General features: G+C 42.2%; 1 long non-coding RNA gene across 3 annotated transcripts in view; it reads right to left on the bottom strand.

Annotated features, from left to right (window-relative positions):
* Nucleotides 1-6,966: 6,966 nt before the first annotated feature.
* LOC136153435 (uncharacterized) overlaps nt 6,967-23,406 on the bottom strand; it is a 32,227-nt gene continuing 15,787 nt past the window's right edge. For all 3 annotated transcript variants that reach the window (XR_010660400.1, XR_010660399.1, XR_010660398.1), the window contains 3 exons: nt 20,399-20,494; nt 9,630-11,446; nt 6,967-7,328 (listed from right to left, as the gene is read on the bottom strand). This is a non-coding gene — a long non-coding RNA (uncharacterized lncRNA). The remainder of the gene's footprint in view (nt 7,329-9,629; nt 11,447-20,398; nt 20,495-23,406) is intronic.

The raw sequence follows: 23,406 nt of genomic DNA, 5'->3' as shown, positions 1-23,406 counted from the left end.
AGTATAATTTGTCTAAGCTCCATGTCTTCTTTAATCTGAGTTCTTTACCAACTGAGCTATGAGGGAATGCAAATCAAAACCACAATGAGGTACCATTACACGCCAGTCAGGATGGCTGCTATCCAAAAGTCTACAAGCAATAAATGTTGGAGAGGGTGTGGAGAAAAGGGAACCCTCTTACACTGTTGGTGGGAATGCAAACTAGTACAGCCCCAATGGAGAACAGTGTGGAGATTCCTTAAAAAACTGGAAATAGAACTGCCATATGACCCAGCAATCCACTCCTGAGCATACACACCGAGGAAACTAGATCTGAAAGAGACATGTGCACCCCAATGTTCATCGCAGCACTGTTTATAATTGCCAGGACATGGAAGCAACCTAGATGCCCATCAGTAGATGAATGGATAAGAAAGTTGTGGTACATATACACAATGGAATATTACTCAGCCATTAAAAAGAATTCATTTGAATCAGTTCTAATGAGATGGATGAAACTGGAGCCCATTATACAGAGTGAAGTAAGCCAGAAAGATAAAGACCAATACAGTATACTAACGCATATATATGGAATTTAGAAAGATGGTAACGATAACCCTATATGCAAGACAGAAAAAGAGACACAGATGTACAGAACAGACTTTTGGACTCTGTGGGAGAAGGCAAGGGTGGGATGTTCTGAGAGAATAGCATTGAAACAAGCATACTATCAAGGATGAAACAGACCACCAGCCCAGGTTGGATGCATGAGACAAGTGCTCAGGGCTGGTGCACTGGGAAGACCCAGAGGGATGGGATGGGGAGGGAGGCAGGAGGGGGGATCGGGATGGGGAACACATGTAAATCCATGTCTGATTCATGTCAGTGTATGGCAAAAACCACTACAATATTGTAAAGTAATTAGCCTCCAACTAATAAAAGTAAACGAAAAAAAAATTTTTTTTTAATTTAAAAAAACATCTGAGTTCTGCCATCAGTCATTGCCTATAAGGTCCTTGGACCTTTCTTCACTTCTTCTGATGCCACCACCCTGATGGGAACAAAACAGTTATTTTTCCATGCTGCTATTTCCCCTACAGCCACTTGGCCCCATCCTTTTCTTTATGAGAAATGAAGCCTTGAATGGTATCTGCTCTGGGCTGTGTTCTCCACAAAGTTGTGTCTAACAAGTTGGCTACAACACCTGGAATTACAGAAGAGCAAGGGCAGATGGTGGAAAAGAATTCCAGAGATGCAGCAAATCAGTTAAGGAGAGGGCCAAATTTCTCTTTGGGCTAGCCACAAAGTTTCTCCAGAGTTCAGAGACTGCTTGATTAGAACTAGGCAGTCCTCAAATTACCTTGGTTTGGAAAGCAAGCCACTGAGGTGAGCAGATGTAGCAATCTGCAGCTAGAGTGGACACAAAGGTGATGTACAGATGGGGAGCAATTGAAAAACTCCAGCTAATCCCAGGAGCCAGCAGGCTTTTGCATTTCCTGAAAGAATTTGGGTCAATCTAACTGGTCAGTTTAATTGATTCAATGGATCTCTTCTGTTTCCAGCCATGAGCAGATGAAGGGGAAGCCTGGCATGTCTGTGAGGGAGTTCATGTTATTTAGTTGGCTGGGTCACCCATTTCCCCAGCCTTGAAATAGCACAGCCACCATCACCTCCACCCCTCCTCCCACCCAAACATCTGTGTCACTGCAGCCAAAGAAACTCAGTTTTCTTTGAAAAGGCTCCATCAGAGGAGGCTGAGTTCAGATTTGTATGTGTTGGTGAATATATTCTGGAAGAAAGGTAAAGGCACAAAGCAGATCATTTGGCTTCAAAGCAGCTTTGTCAATGCCTGACAAATTGACTCACTTTTAGGATATATTGACATTCTTTAATATTCGAGAGAACTAGTCTACTCAGATGGTTGGCTTTAACAGATACATCTTTGCAGTTACTCAATGACAAAATATTTGTGAGTGGTTAATGTCTTTCCTCTTCACAGGAACTCAGTAACGTGCCAAATGAGATCATTCCCCCTGGCCCAGGACTTGAGAACATTTTGAATTGTGCTCATCCTGACTGGGCTTCCCTGGTGGCTCAGCTGGTAAAGAATCCACCTGCAATGAGGGAGACCTGGGTTTGATCCCTGGATTGGAAAGATTCCCTGGAGAACTCTAGTATTCTGGCCTGGAGAATTCCATGGACTGTATAGTCCATGGGGTCACAAAGAGTCAAACACAATTGAGTGATTTTCATTTCACTGATTGGGAACTAAAGAATACTCAACTTATTGCCAAAGTCCAAATGGAGGGCACCCAGTATTACTAGACAACTGTTAGAAAATTCCTCAGTTAGGACCCCGTGTATACTGTCATTGCCATTTCTAACATCTCCCTCATCAGAGGACTCTGTGTCTGATTACAGATTTTGGTCCCTGCCAGTAAGACAGAATGTGCTTAAATTTGATCAAAGATGTGTGAATTGCACATATCTCAAATTTTTGTACAAAAAGGCCAGCTTCGGGAAATGTTTTCATAGAGTATATTTCACACAGCTTAATTCAAGCTAGCAAAGGGATTGTCTTTCACATTAGAACTATTAAAATTTGGTTAATATTCTCTCCAACCATGAATTTTCACTTTCTGGTTACTTAGTATGTATATTAAATATATACATTGTATGCATCCCCTGGAGAAGTAAGTGGCAACCCAACCAGTATACTTGCCTGGAGAATTCCATCGACAGAGGAGCCTGGTGGGCTACAGTTCATGGGGTCACAAAGAGTTGGACGTGAATGAGTGACTAACACTTACTTTCACTGCATAGCCAGAAATGAACCAACACTAAACAAACTTTAAAAGTACACAGGCTTGTCCTTCCAAAACTAGTATCTCCCACATATTTTTGAAATACTATGGAACATCTTGAATCCTAGGCCTATCAGTTCAGTTCAGTTGCTCAGTCGTGTCCAACTCTTTGCGACCCCATGAATCACAGCACACCAGGCCCCCCTGTCCATCACCAACTCCCCGAGTTTACTCAAACTCATGCCCATCGAGTTGGTGATGCCATCCAGTCATCTCATCCTCTGTCATCCCCTTCTCCTCCTGCCCCCAATCCCTCCCAGCATCAGGGTCTTTCCCAATGAGTCAAGTCTTCGCATGAGGTGGCCAAAGTACTGGAGTTTCAGCTTCAGCATCAGTCCTTCCAATGAATACCCAGGACTGATCTCATTTAGGATGGACTGGTTACTTGTACTCAAAACTATCTCCAATCCCACCTTTTTCTTGGTGTCTCATTTCTGAAGGATCTTATTTGCTAATAGAAAATTACTAAATTCATAGGCTCAGTTCAGTTAAGAATTGCAAGGATATATTTCAGAGAAATGACTAATGATATGAGCATTTTGGCATGAAAAATTAACAGTGGGAAAATAAGCTTCTTTTGTGAAGTTCCAGAATTATTACTGAATAAGATATGTTGTCATTTTCAAAAAACTTAGTGTGTTATTTTTCTATAACTTAAAACATCCAATAAGAAATGTGTAAAAGAACTAAGATCACATGCATCTCAGGAAAGTCTTTGTTTCTAATCTCAAACTTACTAAGATTCTACAAAGAGATTGCCATCAAGGCAAAAGAAATCCGTCATCAATAACAGGGTTAAGATTGCATATAAAAAGTTAAAAAAAACAAAACAAAACAACATTGTAAATCAACTATGTGCTGTGCTTAGTCCCTCAGTCATGTCCAACTCTTTGCAACCCCATGGACTGTATTTCAACTTTAAAAAAGAAGATTGCATGTCAAATACATAAAAGAATGTATATTTTGAGGATGTGGCTAAAAACTCACCATGTCCACTTTAAACACTGCATTGACTAATAACAAGATATAATTCTGGGCATGATTTTCTCAATGTCAGTTCCACAGAGTCTCAGATCTCTTATATTAGTGACAAATATGAAGAACACAGAACAAGTTAGTGTTCTTTCTCATTCCATATTTTTTTCCATTTATTTTTATTAGTTGGAGGCTAATTACAATATTGTAGTGGTTTTTGCCATACATTGACATGAATCAGCCATGGATTTACATGTGTTCCCCTTCCTCCATGTATGTTTAGTTAATTGACTTCTTTTTCTCTCTGTCTGTCTTATCTCCAAAGCCCTAAGTGATTACATGATATATTTGACTTCTTTGCTTACCTCTACCTAAATTGAGAACAAAATATAAATTCCATGAGGACAAGGAAATTTTTTTACCACTGTATCTCCAGTGCCTGAAACACTCTGACACATAGTAGGTGCTTAACTGATGTATGAAAGAGGATACCACTATATTGAGAGAGATAACAAACACAGATTCTATTATAATGAAACAACATAAAAGGAGATAAATGATTGACAAAAATGCCATTACTGTTTGTATCTATATCTGAATATGCATTTATAGGCCTTTATGTGAAAGAGCAATGCTGAGTTAACTTCCTTCCATTTCAAATAATGACTAATATTTATATTGATAAAGTTAGTATACCATGGAGTACAATAATATTTTGCCTCATTCTCAATATTTTTTAGTTTATATTGCTATTTTTGTCTTCTGTGAAAGTTTATTTTTTAAAAAAATTTTTATTTTATATTGGAGTATAATTAGTTAACAATGTTGTGTTAGCTTCAGGTGTACAGCAAAGTGATTCAGTTACACATGTATCTATTCTTTTTCAAATTCTTTTCCCATTTAAGTTATTACAGAGTATTCAGCAGAGTTCTCTGAGCTATACAGTAGGTCCTTGATGGTTATCCATTTTAAATGTAGCAGTGTGTACATGTCAATCCCAAACAAATATATCTTTTATCATAAGTCACTTTAAATCAGTGTTGGAAGTAAACAGAATGTATGTTTTACTAATGATAACATATTAATTAGAGAAATATTCATTAGGCACAGTACCAGACCCTTGAAAGCTAGTGTCTTGTTTAAGATTTCTGTTCTCTTGAAAATCAAAAGCAAATATTGATTAAAATAGTCTTTTCCCCAAGAAAACTAGCACATTCTCTTTACTGACTGAAAAACAAGAATGTTGATAACTGAACTATAACAAGACTCTAAATTAGACTAGTTAAAACTGAATATTAGATTTTCTATAAATCTATGTTCAATTGAGGTGCTTGCTAATATATCTTCTCTGATTATATAGACTATATGCAAGAATATTTGGACTTTCAAAATTACAAAATACACTGAGAGAAAATTATTTTTGCTAGCAAATAACAAGTAGTTTAGTTACGGTTCTTTTAAAAATTTATCTCCCTTAGTAACTATATCAACATATTTTATGATTGTTCCCTCTTTCTAACATTATATAAATGGATTCATTTGAATCTCAGTGGAGAAAAGGAACAGACTATAAAAATACTTGAATAATGAGCATATAGTTTTTCAAAACCATATAAAGAAGACATAAGATAAAGTCAAGATTCTGATAAAATACCTATATGCTTGTAAGTAAAACTTCAGGGTAAATGTACTACTGCAACTGCAACTGGTACTAATATAGCTTTGGTTAACATCTAGCAAGTATATAAGAAAATCAAAACAAACCAAAAAAAAAAAAGAAAAGGGAGAAGTTCATGTTAAACTTACACTTTTGTGTGGAGCCGCTAAACATTAGTGGACAAAGCAATACTCAAGAAAAGAAAATGTGGTCAGTATTGTTCAATTAAAAATAAGTATTTTCCAACATACATGATTTAAAGTTATGAGTCCTTCATGAAAAAATTATTAGAGGACTAATTTAGCAAAGTAATAACTGACGGTATAAACAGCAGCAGGAGTTTCCCTGAGCAGATGATCTATTTAAACCTCAGATTAAAGATAAAATGCCCGAAGAATTTATGGTAATAAAACACAACGGAAATATGGAAATAAGATAACTTTTTAGAGTAGACTGGTGAAAATAATGAGATACCATTACACACTAACTGGAATGGCCAAATACAAAAATCTGACAAAACCAATTACTGGCAAAGATGAGGAACAGCGGGAACTCTCATTTGTATTAGTAGGAATGCAAAATGGTACAGTCACTTTAGAAGCAATGCCTTACATAGCTAAACATTGTCATACTGTATGATCTAGCAATTTTGCTCCTAGATAGTTCACCAAATGATTTGAAAGCTAATGCCCACACAAAACCATGCATATGAATTTTATAAAGTTTAACTCATACGCTCTCTCACACACACAGACACACACACAAATTGGAGGCAACCAAAATGTCCTTTACTAGCTGAATGTTTAAACTAACTACAGAACATCAATATAACAGAATATTACTCAAGAACAAAAGGAAATGAGTTATCAAATCACAAAAAGAAATGGATGAAACCTGAATGAATGTTATTAAGCAAAATAGCTAGTCTGGAAAAGGTTATAAACTGTGAAAGTGAAAGTCGCTCAGTCATGTCCAACACTTTGAGACCCCATGGACTGTACTGCTGCTGCTGCTTGCTGCTAGGTCACTTCAACTGTGTCCGACTCTGTGCAACCTCATAGAAGGCGGCTCACCAGGTTCCCCCGTCCCTGGTATTCTTCAGGCAAGAACACTGGAGTGGGTTGCCATGTCCTTCTCCAATGCATGAAAGTGAAAAGTGAAAGTGAAGTAGCTCAGTAGTGTCCGACTCTTCAAGACCCCATGGACTGTAGCCTACCAGGCTCCTCCCTCCATGGGATTTTCCAGGCAAGAGTACTGGAGTGGGGTGCCATTGCCTTCTCCACCATGGACTGTACAGTCCATGGAATTCTCCAGGCCAGAATGTTGGAGTGGGTAGCCTTTCCCTTCTCCAGGGGATCTTCCCAACCCAGGGATCAAATGCAGGTCTTCCAGTCTGGAAAAGGTTATACACTGCATGATACCAATTACATGACATTCTAGAAAAGGTAAAACTGTAGCGCGAATAAAAAATATCAGAGGCTTTTTTCCTTTTGCTTCAGAACACTTTTATTAGTTTGGATACATTTTGTCAACACTCAACTACTCCTCTTCTTCGATGTGCGAATCCACTCCATCGGAGCCTCCGGTGTTCTGTACCCCACATACTGGAACTTTATTCTGTGCGTCAGCAGAAACCTCGATATTGGGACGTCGGCGTTTCTCACCGGTTGCCGCAGTGAATTTCAGATTCCGCACCCTGGACACAAGGTTCACAGGTTCTTTCTCGACCTGGGTTAAGGCACCGCACATAGAGTCTTTGTCGCGGGAAGCCCTTCTTTTCTTTCTTCCTGGAGAGCCAGATGAACGGCCCCGACGGACACGACGAGTGCACTCGTTACTCTTGTCACTGCCTCCTAGAAACCGCAGGATCACGAAAAACATGAAGAAGAGCAAAAGCCAGTATGACTTGCCCCCAAACCAGCCTGGGGCACGCTCTGGTTGATTCTGCCGAACCCGGAAGTGCCTTCCGCTGGGCACCATCCACGGAAGTTCTTCGGGTTCCTCTCTCAGAATGTAAAACAAATAGGCAAAGGTAAACGAGACAAACACAGGCCAAAAAACGAGCCATAGTACAGACCGCATCGTGAGCTGAGACCAAGTGGCTCCTGGTGCGCTGGTCTGCGCTGGCACCTGGAGACTGAGGACCAGGCAGGGCTGGGCCCTTGGTGACGTCACAGAGGGCCCCGCCCCACCAGAACCCACGTGGCCGGGGTATGACTTCAGGGCAGAGGGTAAGGAGGCCTGCAGGGGTCAACCGGGAGTGGGGCTTAAAGGGACATGGCGACATTTCCAGTGTGCAATTGAAAAAGAGGCGAGGAGTGACAGAATGCCATCTCCATGCCAGTGTATTCTTTCTGAACCTGCTGTTCTACTGGGAGGGTAGGTCCATCTTCTATTTTTATTTTTCCATTTGTTGAATCCAGACACTGTGCTGGGCAGAGCAGACCCACGGGCATGTGCCCCTGTGGAGCAGAGGGACAAGTGGGAAAGAAAGATAGTAAAGCAGAGGCCTCAAACTAGGAGCCACTGATGTGTTGTGTGGCCTACCGCTGTCCCTAAAAATGACTGTGCTCAGTGCTAAGTCCTGTCTGACTCTTTGCCACCCTATGGACTGTAGCCTGCCAGGTTCCTCTGGAGAAGGAAAGTCGGGGCATCACCAGTGATGCGGTAGAGGGGGGCAATGGGGTAGGTCCTCTCTAAGATCCCTCCCAGATCAGAGGTTCTATGATCCTGCATGGCAATTTCCCAGAGGGCAGGGATGCACCTCCCAGGCAACAAGCAGTGGAACTGGCACATCTCTGGGGAATTGCTGAGTTGGCAACACTACACTACCTCTGATGCACGTGTGGATGAGCAAGTACTAGCTGCACTCTCCCTCTGTGCATGTCTAACCGCCACATGTGTTTGAAGGTGACCTTGCTCTGCAGGTGTGGCTTGAGAGCTGTGTTCCTTTTCACTGTCCTTCCCTAGGAAGACGATCCTTCTTTGTGCGGTGCAAGTTGATGATCCAAACGCTTGTGTATGGCTGCAGCACTCGGCACTTTGCCTTTCAGTCTGGGCCGGTGGTTTGCACACTGGAGTGTGTATCAGAGTCACCTAGAGGGCTTGCAAAGTCCCATATTGCTGGATCTCAGTCCCCAGTCAGTCCTGGGTGAAACTTGAAGACTGGCCCTTCGGCAGGTCTCTGGGCCACACTGAGAACCACCCTCCAGACAATGGCTTCACTCACAAAGATGCGGCTTCCCTCTGACTGCTGTGCACTGAACCTGAGGCGCCAGTGGGAGTGGAGCGGCAGCAAGAGCACCGAACTGGAGCCTGAAGACCAGGGTTCTACCCTGCACCTGCGCTCTAGTGAGCTGTGTGACCTTAGGCAAGCCTCAGCACTTCTCTGTGCCTGTAGCTGCCTCACAGGCACAAGGATGCAATGAAGTTGGTGACTGCTACTCTGGGTGTTTCTGAAATTCAGAGTTGGTCTGTCACTCTTATCCCCAGCCCAGTCTTCCCAATTGGGAAGCCAGAGACCCCCCACAGCACCCCACCCCCAAGCATCCAAGTGCCCACTTCTGTCCACAGTCACTCCCAGCTAGAGTGGTCCACTTGCTTGGGGGTCTCCTTCTACAGTCGGCCCTGTGTATGGAGCCCAAAGAGTGAAACTGGTGTCTCCCTCTTAGAGATCCACGTCTACCACTTGGGGGTATGTGTGTCTTGCGTGTGCTATTTCAAACACCTTTTAGCACAGAGATAAGGATACAGAATCCTAGAGCTAGTCTCCTGCAAGTAAATTCTGATGTTAACGACTTACTGTGTTACCTTGGGCAAGTTAGTTAACATCTCTGAGCCTCATGTACCTGACTTTAAAATGGAGAAACAGTACCTACTTCATGGGATTGCTGTGAGGACTAAATGAGATCATGCATGCAAGGCCTTTACCATAGTGCTTGGCACATAGTAAGTGCTTAACATGGTAGCTGTTGTTTCTCAAAAATAAGATAATGGCCTCCTCTATAACATTAGAGATGCAGGAAAGCTGAAAATACTATGGTTGCAGGTGTTCTACTTCCTTAATACCTCCCATGGTACATAATAACAATAATAGTAATACATATATAGTAACACTAGGGCTTCCCAGGTGGTGCTACTGGTAACGAACCCACCTGGTAATGCGGGACACATAAGAGACTGGAATTCGACCCCTCAGGATTCAGTCCCTGGGTTGAGAAGATCCCCTGGAGAAGGGAATGGCAACCCACTCCAGTATTCTTGCCTGGAGAATCTCATGGAAAGAGGAGCCCGGCGGGCTACCATCCATAGGGGACTGCAAAGAGTCAAACACGACTGAAGTAACTTAGCATGCATGCATAGTAATACCTTACAGAAATGTAATATTTCACATTTTTGAGAACACTATCCACTACATCCTCTCATTCCATCTTTATCACACTATAAGGACAAGGCCACCATGTTTGTGTGGATCTCAGGATGAGCTGAGATGTTCTGAAAACACTACTGTCTACAAGCCACCCATCAGTAGGCTGCTTTTCCCTATGTGGATTTCTGCTCCTGCGCAGGTGAGAGAGCATCCTGGGCCATGGCTGCCAGCTGGAGAGGCTCCAGGGACCCCATCTGGTACTCGGCCCATTTTCCTCAGGTACACATCAGGCCTAGAGGCTGCTTCCCATGTGGCATTACTGCTTGCACTCTGTTTACTGCATGCATTACTAGGCCCCAAATATCCAAATGATGCTAACTGGATGACTCGGGGACTTTTGATACTACACATAAATGACACCAGAACAATGCTCTGGACTTTTTCATTTCCACTTATTAGTCCAAGAAAAATCAGACGACCCTTTTATGCTGCTAATGACACTTATTAAGGCAAAATCATGAAGATGGCTCCGGCTATGGTGTTACTGCCACACTCGGCATCAATTAGAGTTCACTGATCGTTGATGAATCAAGCACAGGAGATTCAGAAACTCATTATGGGGCTTAATAATGATTTGTTTCCTCACCAGAAATTGGATAAGGATTCTAGATTTCAGTGATTTCACTTCCCTGCTCTTTTCTTTCCCTTCATGCTTCTGTCATCACTGACTCAGCTGGAAAAAGAGGACAATGGCAGGTCCTCTGTGTGCGTGCTATGTCACTTTAGTCATGTTTGACTCTTTGCAACCCCATGGACTGTAGCCTGCCAGGCTCCTTTGTCCATGGGATTCTCCCGGCACGAATACTGGAGTGGGTCGCCAAACCCTCCTCCAGGAGATCTTCCTGATCCAGGGATCAAATCCACATCTCATGTCTCCTGCAGTGGCAGGCAGTTTCTTTACCTCAGTGCCACCTGGGAAGCCTGGCGGGTCCCCTATTTGGTGCCTATTGTTTGACTTCCCTGAGCCTTCCCCGGTGGCCACGTTCTGTCCATTATCTTTAAGATCCCAGCAAGAAGCAACCTTACCTTGTTCAGCTCTATTCTAGTCACATTAGGCTTCCTGCTATTCCTTTAACTGGTCTGGCCTCAGGACCTTTGCACTTGCTATTCACTGTGACTGACTTTGTGGGGCTCTTGTTCCCTCTCTTCTTTAAAGTCTTTATTCAAATGTCACCTTCTCAGGGAGGCCTGACATGACCAACATATTTTAAAACTGACCCTTTCTTGCTCCCTATCTGCCTTTCTTGCTTTATCCATAGTATCTATTTCCTTCTAAAATGCTAATTTCCCTATCTGGTGAAGGGCTCTGGCTGTCCAGATGAGAGGTAGTGTCTACCTCTGTGTTGGGATGCCAGAGGTCAGGATAGTACTCACAGCTTTACCAGGCCAATGGATTTGGAGAGAAGTGGTCCCTCCAAGTAAGAAAAGCAAAATAAACAACATATTTACTTTACCTCACATCCTCTGCTTTTTTCTCCTTACCCTGTCAAAGCCTTCAGAGTCCAATTTCTACCTGATAGTACAAATCAGCCAAGAAGGCATCTGTAGGGAGAGAGGATAAGACAAGAGGATTCTAACTGGAGCCCTTTTAGGCCAGAGAGTTTGAACACAGGGGACCTTGCCTGGTCAATGTTGTCCAGAGACTTCAGGCTAAGCATATTTCATTTCATTTTAATGTAATAAATATTTTAAAACAGAATGATTAATTTTAGATGATTAATGAATAAAATAATATTTCTAAACAAAAAAAATACTAATTTCCCAATTGCTTTAGTTATTCCCTCCTCCATATTCACTCTACCAAAAGGCAAGCCCCAGAAAGGCAGGGATATATTTACCTTTTTATTTTGAAATAATTTTATTAAAAAACAGTGTTTCGAGGGGATAGAGTTTTGAGATTTTTATTTCTTTGGGAGCTTCTATCACAAAAGTGAATACTCATAGTTTGCATTTTCATAATACTTCAAAACTAGGTTCCCATACAAATTCCTTGAGATACATTATTATTGGGTCTAATTCACAGATGAGGACACTGTGACTTAGGAGGTACAGCAGATACTGTCAATGTCCTTACCATATCCTTTGTCATTTATCATTTCTGTGCCTGCCAGTCTGCTTTCAAACTGCCTAAAATAATGTTTGACTTTACAGGAAAATAGTAAACATAGCACAGAGTTGCTGTACACCATTCACCCAGCTACCACTCACATTAAACTCCTTACATAATAATGGTAATAGTATCAAAACCAGGAAATTAATATTGATACAACACTGTTAACTAATCTACAGACCTTATTCAAATTTCCCCAGTTTTCCCACTAATGTCTTTTTCTATCCCAAGATCCAATTCAGGATCTCATGTTGTATTTATTGTCATGTCTCATTAGCGTGAGCTTCCCTGGTAGCTCAGCTGGTAAAAAAATCCACCTGCAATGCAGGAGACCCCAGTTTGATTCCTGGGTAGAGACAATCCCCAGGAAATGGGATCAGCTATCTACTCCAGTATTCATGGGCTTCCCCGGTGGCTCAGATGGTAAACAATCTGTCTGCAACACAGGAGACCTGGGTTCAATCCCTGGGTTGGGAAGATCCCCTGGAGGAGGGCATGGCAACCCATTCCAGTGTTCTTGCCTGGAGAATCCCCATGGACAGAGGACCCTGGAGGGCTACACAAAATTTTGGTGACCCCATGAACTGTAGCCTGCCAGGCTCCATTGTCCATGGGGGTTCTCCAGGCAAGAACACTGGAGTGGGTTTCCATGCCCTCCTCCAGGGATCTTCCCAACCCAGGGACTGAACCTGCATATCTTACACCTCCTGCACTAGAAGGTGGATTCTTTACCACTGAGTCACCTGGGAAGCCCTGTCTGAAGTTATTTCATGTTTAAATTAAGATTGGGCATTTGAAGCAAGAATACCACTGAAGTGAACTTGTGCACGGTGGGTTTTTTTTATTGTTTGTTCCTTGTGGTAGCCCGAGTTGACTAGATCAGGCCCTGACATATGGGAGGTGCTCAGTACTCATGAAGACACAAAGGAATCAGACCCCCAGGCACTCGCACTCCTTTCTGACCATGGGAAGATTATGTTCTTGGAACATCACATTCATTGGGAACCTCTCATAACTTTGAGGAAGAAGAAAGTAAGCAAACTGGGTAGGGAGAAGGTCCCCTACCACAAAGTTAAACAATAACAGGTGAAGGAACCCAAGTGGCGTATGGCCCAGTGAGAGGAAAAATGGTATAATACTTAGAGAAAATGACAGAAAAAGTATTTTTACTTTAAAAAGTAATAATAACCTCCTGCCGACTATAGACTGAAGGTTTGTATCCCCTCAAAATTGATATGTTGAAATTTAATCCCTAATGTGGTAGTATTTGAATGTGGGTCTTTGGGAGGTGATCAGGTAATGAGGATGGAAACGTGATAAATGGGATAGTGCCCTTATAAGAAAAGGCCCACAGAGCTCCTTTGTCTCCCTCTGCCATGTGAGATTATAGCCAGAAGATGGTCATCCACAACCAAGGAATGGCCTCACTAAATTTGCTGGTACCTTGATCCTTATACTGCAAAAAATAAATTTCTGTTGTTTAGAAGCCACTTGCTCTACAGTATCCCATTACAGCCACCAGAACAGATAAAACATTCCCCCAAACAAAACACATTACCTTACATGTGAAAGTAAGTGGCTCAGTCGACAGGTTCTGAAATCAGATTGGTGAATTCACAATTTGGCTCGGACACTTACTAGCTAGGTAATGATGAACAAACCTCTTAACCTCTCTGTGCCTCATTTTCCTCATCTGCAAAGTAGAGATACTATTAATAGTGATATAGTAGTGTTTTTCTGGGGAATGATGGAGGTAATACAGGTGAGCAGCTTAACGTGTTCAGTTGCTTCAGTCATGTTCAATGTTTTGTGACCCCAGGGACTGTAGCCCTCCAAGCTCTGGTCTATGGCGTTTTTCAGGCAAGAATACTGGAGTGGGTTGCCTTTTCCTACTCCAGGGGATCTTCCCAACCCAGGGATCAAACCCATGTCTCTTGCATCTCTTGAATTGACAGGCAGGTTGTTTACCACTAGCACCACCTGACCCGCTCCAGTACTCTCGCCTGGAAAATCCCCGTGGACAAAGGAGCCTGGCGGGCTACAGTCCATGGGGTCGCAAAGAGTTGGACACGACTAAGCAACTAAGCAGAACACAGCACAGCGCCACCTGAGAAGCCCTGCGCAATGTTATCTCATGGTTAAATTAAGGTTGGGTATTTGGAGCAAGAAGCTTAGAGCCACATTTGAAACATAGTAAGCACTCAACTTTCCAGAACACTATCCAATAAGTCATCTTATTAGATATTCAAAGCAATCCCTCAAGACCAGAGATTATGACTTTCATTGACCAATAAAGAAATTGAGCATTAGGGAGTTCCCTGGAGTCCAGTGGTTAGAATTCAGCACTTTCACTGCTGTGACCGAGGGTTCAATCCCTGGTCAGGGAACTACAATACCACGAGCTGCATGGCATGGCCAAAAAAAAGAAGAAGAAGAAAGAAATTGAGGCATAGAAAAGTGAAAGGATTCATCTCAGGCCTCCTAAGCTACTGAGCAAGAAAGCTGGAGTAAGGTATAGGTCATGCCTTTCCTAGTCCAGTGCTGTTTAGATTTATCTCTTAGCATCACACTCTTCTTGGTACTGGAGAGGATCTGGGATACTCTCAACCTTCTAGAATCTTCCAGCACAAGCGAGAAAGAGACAGCAAGCGTTCTAAGATAGCCCAGCAACTCTCCAGGGAACAATGGTCATACTGACAACCACAGGCAGTTTCCACCTTATATCGACAGGGCTTCTGGGATGGTTGTTTGAACCATGGGAGGTATTTTCCAAGGAAGGGAACACTGTGAGCAAGGGTAGGCACCCAAGTCAGCATACCAAACATACTTGTAGCAGATCACGGCTACTGATACAGAGTCCAACTACTGATACAGTTCCTGGGGCACAGGTTTTTACAGGGGTGGGAGAAGGAGGCAGAGGCTAGGGAGGAAGGTAAAGCCTGGGTTCTGCCAGGCCTTGATGGCCCAGGAAGAAAGTCGGATTTGGTTCTACATGTGATGGGAAACCACTGGAGGCTGTCAAGCCAAGGAATTATATTATCTGATTTGCTTTTGAAAGAGCACTTTGATGCTATAATAGAGAACCATGTAGAACTGATTCTGTTATGAGACAGACCTGGACTTGAATCTCAACTCTTTCCCTTCATAGATGGAACCTTTTCTGTGTAACAGAGACAATAATAGTATTAGGAGGGTGGGATTGACATGCACACACTGTTGTATATAAATTAAATAACCAATAAGGACCTCCTGTATAGCACAGGGAACTACACTCAATAATCTGTAATAACCTATATGAGAAAACAAACTAAAAAAGAGTGACTATATATTATATATCTCTATAACTGATTAACTTTACTGTATACTTGAAACTAAAATAACATTGTAAATCAATTTATAGTTCAGTTTTTAAAAATAGCATTCGCCTCACAGGTATGCAGTAAGGAGTATAACAGATAATGTATATAAAGTGCTTAGTCCAGTGACTGGTCCATAGTACATGTTCAGTGTGTGTCAGCTGCAATTATTATTATTATTATTAGTTGCTGTTGTTGTCTTATTATTACAGTAATGACTCTGAGAAAATACACAGGATGTGATCCAGATTAAGCGTTGAAATAAACGGGTTGCAATAAACTTCTTGGACTCCTAAGACCTGACACAGTGGTGGACTCTTCAGGCGCCAGGTGAGATGGAAAAGGTCTGTCTGGGGGTACTGCCAACTAACTACATCCTTTCTTCCCAGCCCAGGACATGCTCTTGCCTGTGGCTGTGTCCCTGCACAGGACTATGTCTGGGCACTGAGTGAAATGACAGGGAAGGCAGGATAAAGAAGCATTCTTTCCTCACCATTCGTATAAGTTCCCAGAGTCCCAAAGGGTCCATTCATTCAAAAGTGCCTCCTGTGTGCCAGGGCCGATGCTGGGCCATGCCATCTTTCTAGCAACAGCTGAGTCACAAGAACCCTGGGGAAAGCCCCAGTGGGCTGACCATCACCTTACACTGTGGGGATTATGCAATATGGCAACTGGGAGGAGCCAGGTCCAAGGCTTCTGGTGGCTGCTTGGCCATGGGCTTCTCCTCCTTGGGCTGTGGTTTAGCTATTCCTTGGCCTGAGCAACAGGAGGCTATGAATCACCCTTAGGAGGGGCAGACTGGGATAGCACTGCAGCGCATGTCTCACATGTGCCCTGTGCCACAGATAGACCACACCCAGAGAATGGTGATGAAGCACAGGGGTTTCTCTTCTGGCACGCTCCTGAGCTTTGCTGTCTCATCTGGCTGCACCTGGTTCTTACAGTCCCAAAGACTGTCTGCTTCGTGGAACGGAGGATTGCAGAGACACAGCATGCCCTCTCAGCAAAGGGAGTTGTGCCAGGCCAACCCATGTCTAGGCTGTCTGGCTTTTGGGTAAGCTTGCTGTGCCAGGAGTGTGGCAGGAATGACTGGGACTCAAGCCAAGATTCCGTGCAACTCACCTGCCACTTTATCCTGGTATTACTTCTTATTCAATGCTTTAACATTTACTTCCATTGATTTTGTTTTGTTTTGTTTTTTACTATTTGTTTGGCTGCATTGGGTCTTAGTTGCATCATGTGAGATCTTAGTTGAGGCATGCAGGATCTAGTTCCCTGACCAGGGATTGAACCTGGATCCCTGCATTTGGGAGCAAAGAGTCTTAGTCGCTGGATCACCAGGGAAGTCCCTAGTTCCATTAATTCTTTCCAACATTTGATCATTCACTTAATCAACAAGATTTAAAAATTTTTATTGTCATTGAAGTATGTAGTTGATTTACAGTGTGTTAGTTTCTGGTGTACAGCAAAGTGATTCAGTTATATATAGATATATATGTTCTTTTTCATCTTCTTTTCCATTATGGCTTATAACAGGATATTGGATATAGTTCCCTGTGCTATACAGTAGGACCTTGTTGTTGACCCATCCTATACATAATAGCTTACATCTGCTAATTCCAAACTCCTAATGTATCGCTCCCTCACTCCCTCCCCCTCGGCAACCACAAGTCGGTTCTCTATGTCTCAACAACATTTATGGAATGCCAACTCTGTGCTAGGCACTATGGGAGGTGGTGCAGACACATGAGACAAAATCCCTGCCCTCAAGGAACTTACATTCTGAGGTGTGAGACTGCATCATTCATATTATTTATTTCTCCCATCCAAAAAATTAATAAAACACTCTTTCAACTCTAACCCCACCTCCATATACTGCTACTGCCCCACTGCTGCCCTCCTCCTTATACTAAAACCTTGAAGCAACTGTTTATACTCATTGTCTCCAAATCCTCTCCTACCCCTCCTTGTTGTTGTTTAGTTGCTCAGTCATGTCCAACTCTTTCCAGCATGATGGACTGCAGCATGCCAGGCTTCCCTGTCCTTCATTATCTCCCGGAGTTTTCTCAAACTCATGTCTATTAAGTTGATGATGCCATTCAATCATCTCATGCTCTGTCGCCCCCTGCTCTTCCTGCCTTCAATCTTTCCCAGCATCAGGCTCTTTTCTCTCTTCCATGGAGTCTTCCCCCCTGTATACATGCACCTCCCAGACTAAGTTAGAAGCCACCTGCTCTGAACTTCCAGAACATGTTAAGAGTGTGGGCTTGAGAGTCAAACCTGTGTTTGAATATCACAGCTGTACCTTCCCAGTTCTGTGATCTTATGTAAGTCACCTATCCTTTCAGGGCCTGATTATCCTTATCTGTAGAATGGAAATAAAACTATATAAGATATTTCAAAACACCTAACTGAAAGTGAGTCAGTTCTTCACATCAGGTGGCCAAAGTATCGGAGCTTCAGCTTCAGCTTCAGCATCAGTCTATCCAATGAATATGCAGGTTGATTTCCTTTAGGATTGACTGGTTTGATCTCCTGGCTATCCAATGGACTCTCAAGAGCATCCTCCAGCACCACAGTTTGAAAGTATCAATTCTTCGGTGCTCAGCCTTATTTATGGTCCAACTCTCACATCCATACATGACTACTGGAAAAACCATAGCTTTGACTATACAAACCTTTGTTGGCAAAGTGATGTCTCTGCTTTTAAATATGCTGTCTAGGTTCGTCATAGCTTTTCTTCCCAGGTGATCTGATTTACTATTGTCTAATATAGCTCTTGCTGCTGTGTGGAGGGCATGAGTGAAAGTAGAGAAACAACTTCAGGGTGACCTAAACTAAGCTGGTGCCTGATGTCCCTTTCCATTTAGACAGAAGCCTGAGAGCAACATACAAATACATTCTGCTCAGATAACCATAGACTCAAGGCCATTGTTTTCTGGAAACCTTCCCAAAGCTATGATTCCATAGATTGCTAATTCTGTGATCAATGGCTCAGTGGTTGGAATATGTATGCCATGTCCTGCCCTACGGACAAGGCCCCCTTGATCAGTTAATGGGAAAGATGCTTTCTAACAAGAACACAATACAGTGATAAAGAGATTTTAAGATGTGATAGCAGCATTCATTCACCTAAATTTTAAAGAGCCCCACTAATCCCCAACACTGGGTCTTTTATGCTTTCTAGTTGGTAGAGGTGGTAGGGAGGAGAAGAAAGAGAGAATGGGAGAGAGAGAACTCAACTCACAAGGAAGCTTACACATTAGAGGAGGAGATCAAGACATGAACACAAACAGAAATCACACAAAATATATTGAGGTTAAGTATCCAAATGGAGATAGAGATACAATAAATAATTGTCATTTATTTAACACTCGATTTATGTGGGGCACTGTGTTGGGAGTTTTACATACATTCTCCTTTAATATTCATAAGTCTATGGAATAGGTAATATGATCACCCATGATGCTATAATAGCAGCTAACATTTATTAAGTGCTTTATATCAGCCAGGCATTGGGTTAGGTGTTTTGAAATATCTTATATAGTTTTATTTCCATTCTACAGATGAGGATAATCAGGTCCTGAAAGGATAGGTGACTTATATAAGATCACAGAACTGTGAAGGTACAGCTGTGATATTCAAACACAGGTTTGACTCTCAAGCCCACACTCTTAACATGTTCTGGAAGTTCAGAGCAGGTGGCTTCTAACTTAGTCTGGGAGGTACATGTACACAGGGAGGAAGACTCCATGGAAGCGAGAAAGTGTGAAGATGAGGAGGAAAGAAACTATACAGGGCCTGACAACTGACCTCACTTGGCAGAGCTGATGGTATGTGATGGGGAAAAACTGTCTATCACTCCAGACTTGATCTTGGGGTACCTTGGTTCTTGGTTCTCCTAAGGCCCCAGAGAGTTCAAACATCTTTAACTACCCTTCAAAGAAGGATAAGATTTAGATTTTCAAACTCAAAACATGATGAGCAAGGAGTTGGCAGACCCTTCCTTAGTTTATTTCTTCGGTAGAAGCAGCCTTTGGCATTTATAACATTGAAAACAAGATCCCAGACGGACAGGGAATCCAGGGGAGGCAAAACCCGGCAACCAACACCACATCTCAAGCCAGCAAAGTTCATCATGCATCACTGCTTACAGAACAGCAAAAATTCGCCAATGATGTAAACCTCCATCAATATGGGACTAATGAGTTAAGTTAGGATGCACTGGCAGAAAAAAACACTGTGCTGTTAAAAAGGATGAAGTGAAACTATATATTCTGACAAAGAAAGACATTTCCAAAAGCTTATAAGTTAAAAAAGTAGGTCACACAACATTCTCTGTAGTATGATTCGATTTATATCACAGATCTGTGTTATGAATACACAAAACCATGAAGCACAGTTATCTAGAAGTTGGTCAGCACAAAGAATTACAGAAGGACTTTCTAATTCATATACTTTTGTATGCTGCTGACCTTTACATGCTTATATTACTTTTATCATTGGAAAGAGTACAATAGTTTCCATTTTACAAAACAAAAGAAGCCTTCTTGGATCATCTTCCATCCATCCTGTCTTTTGTAACTACAACATATCTTAGGTTCAGCAGCGCATCTGAAATTGTCTCCTACAACTTTCCCACAAATGAGTTAAGACAAAGCAGCAATATATTAACCAGGTTATAACACAGGTGAAATAGACTGGCAATTGATAAAAAAAATTTTACACAAAGCATAGGTAGCAACCAGGAGAAAAGTCACCAGAGAAAGGCCACAGGGTTTTTCCACTTTTACTAGTAACTTAGATCAGTGGTCCCCAACCTTTTGGGCACCAGGGACTGATTTGCCAGAAGACCATTTTTCCATGGACTAGGGGGTGAGGAAGATAGTTTCAGAATGAATCACGTGCATAACATTTATTGTGCACTTTATTTCTAATGTAATGGTGCTACTGATCTGACAGGAGGTACCAGTCCATGGCCCGGAGTTTGGGGACCCCTGACTTAGATGACACAGAAAATGTACTTACCACGTCTGAAGATGACCCAAAACTGGTGGGGATATCAAATTTGTTGAAGAACAAAACTGAGATTCAGAATGAGCTCAGAATGGCTGGAGTACTGGGCTAAAATTAAAAGAAATAATAAGGTGAAAATTATAAGATAAATAAAAAATTCTCAAAAATTTAAAAGTCTATTTTGTGAGACCAGAATAAGGGAAGCATGGCTTGGCAGCAGGTCACATAAAAACAGACAATTCAAAAAAGATCTAGCAGTTCAAGTTGATCCATAGCATAATGTAACTAAATTATGTAGCTGCTAAAAACAGAGCACATTTTAGGTTGTATTAATTAAAGTATGGTTTATAGACCCCAGAATATAATTGTCACACTGCAGTCTCTGCTGTTCTCTCCCGGAGTCTCCTGTTCCAATCTATGCTCCACATTGCAAGAAGATCATTAACAAAGGGAAACACCTCCAGAGGATGGTCATGAAATTGACAAAGGATCTGGAAACCATCCCATAACAGGAGTGACTCTTGAAGGGACCAGAGACACAAGGTCTAAAAAAGAGAAACATCCCATATAGGATACCCACCTGCTTTCAAATCTCAGAAGCATTCCCAGATACATACTTAATCTGGGTTGCTCAGGTGACAGGACTAGAACTACTGCCACCTAGTGGTAGCATGGAGGCAAATTTTTCAGTAAACCTGTCAAAAAAGGCTTTCTGACCTTGAGAGGGTCCTGCAGGAGGTTGAGTAGCCTGGTGAGACAGTGTTATTTTAAGGCAAGGATGGATGAACAGATACCCAGTGGCAGAATCACATTAACCAGGGCCCTTTCAGCTCTAAAAGATTACATCTTTCTCCTATGAGATCTCCATGAACTCCCTGGACCAATGAACCTCTCTCTGTGGTCTACAGAGTGGTAAGGACAGATGGACAGGAACTATTGAATCTGTTCTCTCTTGATTATTGTTATCCAAGGCCTGGGTGGGCAAAACTCACTGCTTATCTTATATTTTTATTTGACTTATTTATTTTTATTTCCTAATCTCCTCTAATGGGCTATAAGTATAAGCAGGGATCCTGTATGTCCTGTTTTTGGCTAAATCTCAACCCCTGGAATATCAGTAGCAGATGGTATGTGCTCAGTAAATATTTAACGAAATGACTAGTGCATCCCAAACTGACATCATTTTCAGAAGGTTTAATTTTCTCAATAAAAGACATTTCAGATTTAAGAACCAGATCTCAAAATAATAACAAGCAGTTGTATCTTAGTAGTAAGATTTTGGGTGATTTTGTTTCAGTTTCTCAGTTTTCCTAATTTTTTGTTATGCAATCATATTGCATTACCTGGCCATCGTCATTGTATTAACTGACATCTACTGAGTGCTTTCCATGTGTCAGGCATGGGGATACGCACTTTATTTGGATTAATTCATTTAAGCTCACAATAGTCTTTTCAGTTGGCACTAGTATTATTCCCACTTTAAAGACCAGGAAACTGAGAAACAGGGAGGCGATATGACTTGCCCAAGGTAATGCAACTAATATCAGGCAGACTTCAAAGGCCATGTTATTACCCCCTGACATCAATGTAAGATGAAAAATGATTACGATGATAATGACAACTAACATTTCTTTAGTCCTAATCATGTATAATATGTGTTAGTCACTCAGTCATGTCTGACTCTTTGTGACCCCATGGACTATAGCTCTCCAGGCTCCTCTGTCCATGGGATTCTCCGGGCAAGAATAATGGAGTGGCTTGCCATTCCCTTCTCCAGGGGATCTTCCTACCCCAGGGATTGAACCCGGGTCTCTCACACTGCAGGCAGATTCTTTACCATCTATTTGTATAAGGTACTGTGCTGTTTCCAACACATTACCTCCTCCGGTGCCCAGAACAGCCCCTTAAGGTGGAGACTATTATTATGACCATTGTACAGTACTAGCCCCTTCTGTAATGTAATCAACCATGTCCACTGCCCCACCTGGACTCTACTTTGGTCTCATGAGAATCATACTTTTCTTGATTTTCTCTTCTGCATTCCAGCCAAGTGAAGAAGTGATTATCTGCGTCACTACTTGAACCCTCCGCCCTATGGAGATTAGGTTTCCAACATAGATAATTTCAGCCCTTCCCTGTGCTATTGTCCCCTTCCAGAAGGTCCTTCTTCCCTCTTTCACCACAATCCTACTAATATTTTTTTCCAAACACAGCTCAAATGCAACGCCTCCTTCAGTGATCAGCCCTTTCCACCACAATCTCTCTTATTATACAGTCTGTACATTTCATTCAGCCTGGTCATCTCTGGCTTTGCAGTGCTGGCTCTCCTTCAACTCACATATGTCCCTTTTCCTCAGTTAGATTAGAGCTCACAGAGGCAGCGAGGTCTTGAGTTTCTTGGCATGCCCTGAATAAATGGTCTGTTAGCTTCCCCTTAGTAGGTGCTCAATAATTTTGCTGATTTCATAATAATAATCTAACCTCACAGCTGTAAAACGTTGTCTTTTCAAATAGGTCTCACACATATTATCTCACTTTTGCTTCATAGCAGACAGACAAAATTTTACTTTTCTCATTTTCACAGTAAAGTAAGTTGAAAGCCAGGGAGGCTAAGTAAGCTGTCTCAGGTCACACATCTCAGAATTCAGCCCAGCCCTCTGGACTCAAAGCCCCAGATTTGTTATCCTAGAACACACTGATTCTACTGGAAGGTACCACTGGCTGGGAGTAATGCTAATAACATTCCTATAAAGACCTTGTCTTGATCCTATCACTGGAGCAAAAGCAATAAAGAGTGACAAGAGGCCATATCCACAGTTGAGATTGGGAAGGCAGGTAAATTCATACACTCTGTGCCGAGAAGTGCCTGGTGCTTATCAGATGGGCGGTGATGACTGTGTTGTATCCCCTGTGAGGAGGACACTCGGGACTGAACAAAATGTTGTCCTCCACAAAGGCCAGCGTGGCTCAACCCTCAGCAGAAGTGGGGCAGTCCAGCAGGCACGAGGAGAATGAGAGAG

Source organism: Muntiacus reevesi, chromosome X (genome assembly GCF_963930625.1).
Source record: "Muntiacus reevesi chromosome X, mMunRee1.1, whole genome shotgun sequence".
Classification (NCBI taxonomy): Eukaryota; Metazoa; Chordata; class Mammalia; order Artiodactyla; family Cervidae; genus Muntiacus; species Muntiacus reevesi.
This window is presented reverse-complemented; position numbering and strand designations above follow the sequence as displayed.